The sequence below is a fragment of the Schistocerca piceifrons genome, chromosome 4, assembly GCF_021461385.2.
Source record: "Schistocerca piceifrons isolate TAMUIC-IGC-003096 chromosome 4, iqSchPice1.1, whole genome shotgun sequence".
Lineage (NCBI taxonomy): Eukaryota > Metazoa > Arthropoda > Insecta > Orthoptera > Acrididae > Schistocerca > Schistocerca piceifrons.
Window position 1 is genome coordinate 384,039,368 of NC_060141.1, and position 8,949 is coordinate 384,048,316.

Below are 8,949 nucleotides of genomic sequence, written 5' to 3' on the forward strand. Positions count from 1 at the left end.
GCAGCAATCGGTATTGTAATTGTCAACTGTCGAAGCTGCGTTGGTAAAGTACCAGAACTTCAAGCGCTGATAGAAAGCACCGAAGCTGAAATCGTTATAGGTACAGAAAGCTGGCTTAAGCCAGAGATAAATTCTGCCGAAATTTTTACAAAGGTACAGACGGTGTTTAGAAAGGATAGATTGCATGCAACCGGTGGTGGAGTGTTCGTCGCTGTTAGTAGTAGTTTATCCTGTAGTGAAGTAGAAGTGGATAGTTCCTGTGAATTATTATGGGTGGAGGTTACACTCAACAACCGAACTAGGTTAATAATTGGCTCCTTTTACCGACCTCCCGACTCAGCAGCATTAGTGGCAGAACAACCCTGAGAGAAAATTTGGAATACATTTCACATAAATTTTCTCATCATGTTATAGTCTTAGGTGGAGATTTCAATTTACCAGATATAGACTGGGACACTCAGATGTTTAGGACGGGTGGTAGGGACAGAGCATCGAGTGACATTATACTGAGTGCACTATCCGAAAATTACCTCGAGCAATTAAACAGAGAACCGACTCGTGGAGATAACATCTTGGACCTACTGATGACAAACAGACCCGAACTTTTCGACTCTGTATGTACAGAACAGGGAATCAGTGATCATAAGGCCGTTGCAGCATCCCTGAATATGGAAGTTAATAGGAATATAAAAAAAGGGAGGAAGGTTTATCTGTTTAGCAAGAGTAATAGAAGGCAGATTTCAGACTACCTTACAGATCAAAACGAAAATTTCTGTTCCGACACTGACAATGTTGAGTGTTTATGGAAAAAGTTCAAGGCAATCGTAAAATGCGTTTTAGACAGGTACGTGCCGAGTAAAACTTTGAGGGACGGGAAAAACCCACCGTGGTACAACAACAAAGTTAGGAAACTACTGCGAAAGCAAAGAGAGCTCCACTCCAAGTTTAAACGCAGCCAAAACCTCTCAGACATACAGAAGCTAAACGATGTCAAAGTTAGCGTAAGGAGGGCTATGCGTGAAGCGTTCAGTGAATTCGAAAGTAAAATTCTATGTACCGACTTGACAGAAAATCCTAGGAAGTTCTGGTCTTACGTTTAATCAGTAAGTGGCTCGAAACAGCATATCCAGACACTACGGGATGATGATGGCATTGAAACAGAGGATGACACGCGTAAAGCTGAAATACTAAACACATTTTTCCAAAGCTGTTTCACAGAGGAAGACCGCACTGCAGTTCCTTCTCTAAATCCTCACACAAACGAAAAAATGGCTGACATCGAAATAAGTGTCCAAGGAATAGAAAAGCAACTGGAATCACTCAATAGAGGAAAGTCCACTGGACCTGACGGGATACCAATTCGATTCTACACAAGGTACGTGAAAGAACTTGCCCCCCTTCTAACAGCCGTGTACCGCAAGTCTCTAGAGGAACGGAAGGTTCCAAATGATTGGAAAAGAGCACAGATAGTCCCAGTCTTCAAGAAGGGTCGTCGAGCAGATGCGCAAAACTATAGACCTATATCTCTGACGTCGATCTGTAGTAGAATTTTAGAACATGTTTTTTGCTCGAGTATCATGTCGTTTTTGGAAACCCAGAATCCACTATGTAGGAATCAACATGGATTCCGGAAACAGCGATCGTGTGAGACCCAACTCGCTTTATTTGTTCATGAGACCCAGAAAATATTAGATACAGGCTCCCAGGTAGATGCTATTTTTCTTGACTTCCGGAAGGCGTTCGATACAGTTCCGCACTGTCGCCTGATAAACGAAGTAAGAGCCTACGGAATATCAGACGAGCTGTGTGGCTGGATTGAAGAGTTTTTAGCAAACAGAACACAGCATGTTGTTATCAATGGAGAGACGTCTACAGACGTTAAAGTAACCTCTGGCGTGCCACAGGGGAGTGTTATGGGACCATTGCTTTTCACAATATATATAAATGACCTAGTAGGTAGTGTCGGAAGTTCCATGCGGCTTTTCGCGGATGATGCTGTAGTATACAGAGAAGTTGCAGCATTAGAAAATTGTAGCGAAATACAGGAAGATCTGCAGCGGATAGGCACTTGGTGCAGGGAGTGGCAACTGACCCTTAACATAGACAAATGTAATGTATTGCGAATACATAGAAAGAAGGATCCTTTATTGTATGATTATGTGATAGCGGAACAAACACTGGTAGCAGTTACTTCTGTAAAATATCTGGGAGTATGCGTGCGGAACGATTTGAAGTGGAATGATCATATAAAATTAATTGTTGGTAAGGCGGGTACCAGGTTGAGATTCATTGGGAGAGTGCTTAGAAAATGTAGTCCATCAACAAAGGAAGTGGCTTACAAAACACTCGTTCGACCTATACTTGAGTATTGCTCATCAGTGTGGGATCCGTACCAGATCGGTCTGACGGAGAAGATAGAGAAGATCCAAAGAAGAGCGGTGCGTTTCGTCACAGGGTTATTTGGTAACCGTGATAGCGTTACGGAGATGTTTAATAAACTCAAGTGGCAGACTCTGCAAGAGAGGCGCTCTGCATCGCGGTGTAGATTGCTCGCCAGGTTTCGAGAGGGTGCGTTTCTGGATGAGGTATCGAATATATTGCTTCCCCCCACTTATACCTCCCGAGGAGATCACGAATGTAAAATTAGAGAGATTAGAGCGCGCACGGAGGCTTTCAGACAGTCGTTCTTCCCCCGAACCATACGTGACTGGAACAGGAACGGGAGGTAATGACAGTGGCACGTAAAGTGCCCTCCGCCACACACCGTTGGGTGGCTTGCGGAGTATAAATGTAGATGTAGATGTAGATGTAGATGTAGATGTAGAGGGTGACCGAGAGATGAATATAGTAAACAGACTCTGAAGGATGTAGATTGCAGTAGTTACTCAGAAATGGAGAGGCTTGCACAGGATAGAGTAGCATGGAGAGCTGCATCAAACCAGTCTTCGAACCGAAGACGACAACAGCAACAAGTAGTCACTGAAATTACAATAGAAATTATCTCAACCCGTGAAGTTTCGTTCGTTTCTTCCTTCTATTCTGGATGCTGCACTTTTTCTATCAATCAATTTATTTACTCAAACAATAGATGGGAGTTCACCAAACAACATAATCCCAGATTCTCAAAGCGGGACCATTTGTTCCACTGGTTCACGCAACACTTCGACCAGTCAGGCAGATTAGCGAGCAAGATTGTGAAGGGTGTTCTGCGCATTCATTGATCTTGAGTGTGGCAAGCTGTAATACTCAGATGCCGTTCTACAATATGAAAATCGTAAATCTATACTACATAGGTGCTTCAGCGCAACAATGATGCTGTATCCAATGCATGTCATGGCTTAGCCATTTGCTACACGGAACGACGAATTTATCTACTTATAATAGATTATCCGAGATCTTTCATCACTCACATCAGTTGTCCGTGCCCTATAGGTAGCAGACTGTAGAGTGTAGACTAGAATGCAGTGCAGTCAAATAGCTGACTCATAAATGCAATTTTTTTAGTCTAATTTTGATATTGTTCAAGTCGCTTATTTATTTTATTTTCTGGTTACCGGTTTCCGCAATGCTATTTTTAATCTGGATATAGAGATCAACTTTTTTTTCTTCTGGACCTGTTCTGATTGTTGCATAACCAAAACCAGTTGTCAGTTTTATTTTTTCATGATCTGTCGCTTAAAGTCCTAAGAGTTTATGCGTAACATTATAAAGGTCATATTATTTAAATTCTAATAAATAGCACCTCCCGTCATACATCTACATCTACATCACATTCCGCAAGCCAGCTAATGGTGTGTACCACTAACTGAACCCTCCAACCCTGTCCCACTCGCGAATAGCGCTTAGGAAGAACGATTGTGGGTAAGCGTCTGAACTGGCTCTAATTTCTCGAATTGTCTCCTGATGGTGATTACGCGAGATCTATGTGGGTGTATGTAATATGTCGTCCGACGCTTCCCAGAAAGTGCTCGCTCGAAATTTCAGTAGTAAACCTCTCGTCGATGCACAACGCCTCTCTTGTAACGTCTGCCAATGGAGTTTGTTGAGCACCTCCGTAATGCTGTCGTGCCGACTAAACGGTCCCGCTCTCTTCTACCAGTCCTATCTGTTAGGTATCCCAGACAGATGAACAACACTCAATACTTGATAGAACAAGCGCCTTATAAGCCACTTGCTTCGTGGATGAGTCACATTTCCTTAAGCTTGTTGATATGAATCTGAGTCTGGCATCTGCTTTTCCCACTACTAAGTGATCAGTTCATGTGCACTTTAAGTAGTAAGATTTGTAACAAAACTATTTCCTCGCTCTCTATTATCTTATTTCTTTTTCTTCCAGATGAATGATTTTTGTGACGAAGAAATCGATGATTTGGTTGCTAGGGATGAAAACATCCGTGACGAGGTATGTAAAATCTCAAATAACTATTACATGTAGCGATTTGTTGTAATTCGTAGGTATAATAAAGACTCCAAGTCTCAGAAAGCATGGAAACTATGAGGTCTATAAGAAATATAACAGAGCCGTTTTCCAGGAACGAAGAGTCTTATTGTCTTCCATCATATTTATCGCAGCTGCTCGAGTAAGCATATTGTTACATAAAACCTGGGTGGTTTTGGAAATCAGCCTTATGCAAACACAATTAGTTTATTTATATATTTACCCAAACATGTTTCGACACCAATGTCTCATCTTCTGTGGGTCAAATTTTTATTCCTGTAAAGTACAATATCAGATTTGTTATAATTTAACTGCTGTAGGCCTAAGAAATACAACATTTGCAATTTGCTTCCTTTTGTTTGGACACTCACCATAAAATTACATCGCTAACTGAACTGTATTATTATACATCAATTTTAGTGCTCGTTTTCGTCGATTTTTTGACAGCGTGTCATCTGTAAACTAGCCATGAAGAAAATTATTGCGTATTAGTGGAGAGCTGTTTCGAGGGTAGAGGTTATATACGTTTCTGTTCTTACATTTTCCGTCCTGTTTCGTGTACCTGGGTGGTGTCTCAATCAGCTGCTGTTTAGTGCATTGCTTTCATTCAGTTTATCACAAATTTCTGCTCACTACTTCATCTCACAAGCACTTAAACAAAATGTGGCGAAATGTAATCTTCACAGTGTTATATACACTTCTTTTAGATCTCTAAATTAATTATTTATTAATTATAATATGTCTGTGGGTTTCAGGGATTCCGACCCCTGGGGAGGTGGGTGGGTGTATATGCATGGCTGTGTAATCTTCACAGAGAGAGAGAGAGATGGAAAAAGAAGTGAGTTGAGAACCAAGAAAACTGAAGATTTTTTTACATTTTTTGTGGGGAGCCGTTTTGTATAGTTCATTTAGTGTTCCAGACATTGTTTTGTTGCACAGTGTTGCATTTTCATTCAAGACTCTCTTTTCCCGTATTATTGCTTTTTGTAGGTGGTAGTTCTACTCCATTGTGAGTATTTGATGCAGACTGTTGCTTTCTCTGAGGATCTTCTGGTCTCCATGTTTTTTGGGTGGTGGTTTTCTTGTATTAGACGGTCTGCAAAAGTAGAGTGTGTACTATCACTTCTTAGGGCTTTGAGGTGTTCGGAGTACCTCGTTTTGAAATTTCTGCATGTTTGGCCTATGTAGACCGACTGGCATGAACTGCAGGTTAACTGATATATTCAAGATTTGGCAGGGATTTTCTCTGCCTCGTGATGACTGGGTGTTGTGTGATGTCCTTAGGTTAGTTAGGTTTGAGTAGTTCTCAGTTCTAGGAGACTGATGACCATAGATGTTAAGTCCCATAGTGCTCAGAGCCATTTGAACCATATTCAAGATTTGGAGAATTCGTCTGTAGAGGTGTCTCGTGCTGTCTGAAGACAATAGGAATTATTTATACCATAAACCGCTTTTCGAACCTTTTGAGACTCACCTTCAAATGGTGCACAGAAGGTTACGTGACTACTTCATAGTATTATGCTGGATGCTGCCTCTATAACAAGAAGATGGAACGTGGTTTAATGTGTCACCATGAGTACGGTTTATACGCCGAAGTAAGCCAGAAATGAATTATGTAATTACTGCGATCGCATTTTTAAAAAGGTTCGAGAGCATGTTTATGAAATGAACAACATTTCAAATAAGTGTCTAGTTGCTGTTTCCGGTATTCATATGAAATAAACAGTCACGGATTCTTAAACAACTGAAATGGTTAAGCTTAATAAGAATATTAAGCCAACATGAGCATACGAGGGGTGTTCGTGAAGTTTTAATTATCAGCTCGAAAAAATTAAGTTACCAAATTAATGTTGCGTTTCTTTACTGGTACGTGTCTGCAAGTCTGGTATACACTGAAACCCCGCGTTGCAATCCTGTAGTACAATGGTAGAGGAGCCAACATAAAGTTGTTGTCCTGGCATTCATTGAACTTCTCGCGCCGAGGTATCGTAGCACTTTGATAGAGCATCCAAAACAAAATGGCGCATACTACTGATAAAGTGGAGATTGGCTGCGAAACTTAATGTTGGCTCCTCTACCATTGTACTACGGGATTGCGGTGCGGGGTTTCAACGTATACCAGAATTACAGAACTAATTATCTAACTTTTTTTTTTTTTTTTTTTTTTTTTTTTTTTTTTTTTTTTTTTTAACAGCTGATAGCTAAGACTTCATGAACACCCCTCGTACTACGTTTTGAGTATGACGGGAACAAAAGTGGTTTAACGCTTCCATTAGAACGCTGGAAGAGTGTTAGCGTTACGTAAAGCTTGTGCTGGTCTCACAACTAACAATGTCTCAATTGACTGTGAACTTTCTTTTTACAGCTGCACAAATTTTTGCAGGCGGTGAAGCTAAATCAGCCATTTATCAGTTTTGCCGGAGTCGTAGATGTCAACAGGAAGTTCATGTCATCGGTAAGTGCTACTGCATGAATAGAATGGGCGATATTACGAATATTTCGACAACTTCTATGGGCAAAGCAGCTGAATGGTTTTGATCCTCCATGGTGATAACCGGACCAACGTGCCTTGAAATTACAAAAATGTGATGTGTGGTTCATTTGCTGGTGGGGCCTTTTTCTAAAAAATAAGAGCTTCCTTGGGTGTATTCTGGAGGTTTACTGATGTCAAACAATGCTGCTTGTGTAATTCAGATTTCGAATAATATTTTTATGCAGAAACGATTAGGCAACTTCTTGTTCACGTAAGTATGCTTTCAATGAAGAACTGGAACTGACTTCTCTGGTATCGTCTCCGCCTTTGGAAAGAGGGAGACAAAAGAATGTACTGATAATAATCTGAATCTTTGCCCTACTTTATCACAGATGGTAAAATATACAGGATGATTATAATTAAAGTTAAACTTTCAAAACGCTGTAGAAATAACACCACTGCTCAGAATGATGTGAAATTTCAACGGAGTATTATCGGAGAGAGGGGAAAGCGTATGACAGATGAAGAAAAATTGGTGTGAAAATTGATCAATAGATGGCGCTGTATGCGTCAGAATACGTAAATGAAAACACCAGTCATGCGCACGACCCATTGAAGTTGGTATAAATGTGGTGTCACCGCCAGACACCACACTTGCTAGGTGGTAGCTTAAATCGGCCGCGGTCCATTTAGTACATGTCGGACCCGCGTGTCGCCACTGTGTGATCGCAGACCGAGCGCCACCACAAGGCAGGTCTCGAGATACGGACGAGCACTCGCCCCAGTTGTACGACGACTTTGCTAGCGACTACACTGCCGAAGCCTTTGCTCTCATTTGCCGAGAGACAGTTGGAATAGCCTTCAGCTAAGTCCATGGCTACGACCTAGCAAGGCGCCATTAGCCTTACATAGTTTGATAGTTATCGTTTAAAGCATGTCTCAACAAGAAGAACGATGTATACAACAAGGATAGAATAAAAGTTAAGTATTCGAGGAGCTGCATACTTTTCTTATTAGCATTCAATAGTTATCCTGTTCCAGACTTCACGCCAGTCGGCGTGTGTGTACGCGTGCCTTTCTTTCGGCTACCCGTCACTGTGGACTGGCTGCATTGTCAGTCCACAACAATAAACACGCCGGGTACATGGCTTTTCGTCCTTTCGCGTCTGCGACGTTCGACATGGCTGTCTCAATGCAGGATCGTGCTCTGCAGATGACTGTACACAAGCCGCTCTGCAGAAGTTCTGGACACTGAGGGGTTTGAAAAAAACGCGTTAGTCCGATGACTGCCGTGGATCTGGAGAAAATGATTCGGAAATTCGAAAAGACGGGTCCTTTCGGTGTGCAACTTGGTAGAGGGAGGAAACGAACTGATTCGACGTCAGTGGAAGCAGTGGCCACAGCAATGCAGGAGGAGACGAGCGGTGGTGTGGACGGAGAATTGTCCCAACATTAGACATACCAGTGAGCACGGCGCTTAGAATCCTACGAAACATCCTTCTTTGCTATCCATTCAAATTTATCCACGTGCACGAGTTGCTTCCTGTTGACCTGCCAGCAAGAGAGATCTTTGCTTTAGAATTTGTTGCACGCATGGAAGTGGACAATGATTGCTGCTGAAGATTTTGTGGACAGACGAAGCCCACTTCCATCTGGCGGGAAATGTCAATACACAGAATTGTCTAATATTGGCAACGGACAATCTACGCGCAAATCAACCAGTACCAATTCAGTCTGAAAATGTCACTGTGTTGTGCGGGTTTACGGCATCATTTATCATAGGACCATACTTTTTCGAAGAGACAGGTGCCTTCCAGTCCTGTTACCTGTTCCGTCACTGGTAAGCGCTATGAGTGTCTTTTGCTCAACCACGTCATTCCAGCTCTCCAACAGCGTGTATGGCATCATTTTTATGCAAGATGGCGCACCTCCGCACATTGAAAATCCAGTTAAGCAGCTGCTGATGCGCCATTTCGGAAATGCTAGAATTATCAGCCGCCATGTTTCCTACAGCCTGGCCGTCCCGATCACCTGATCT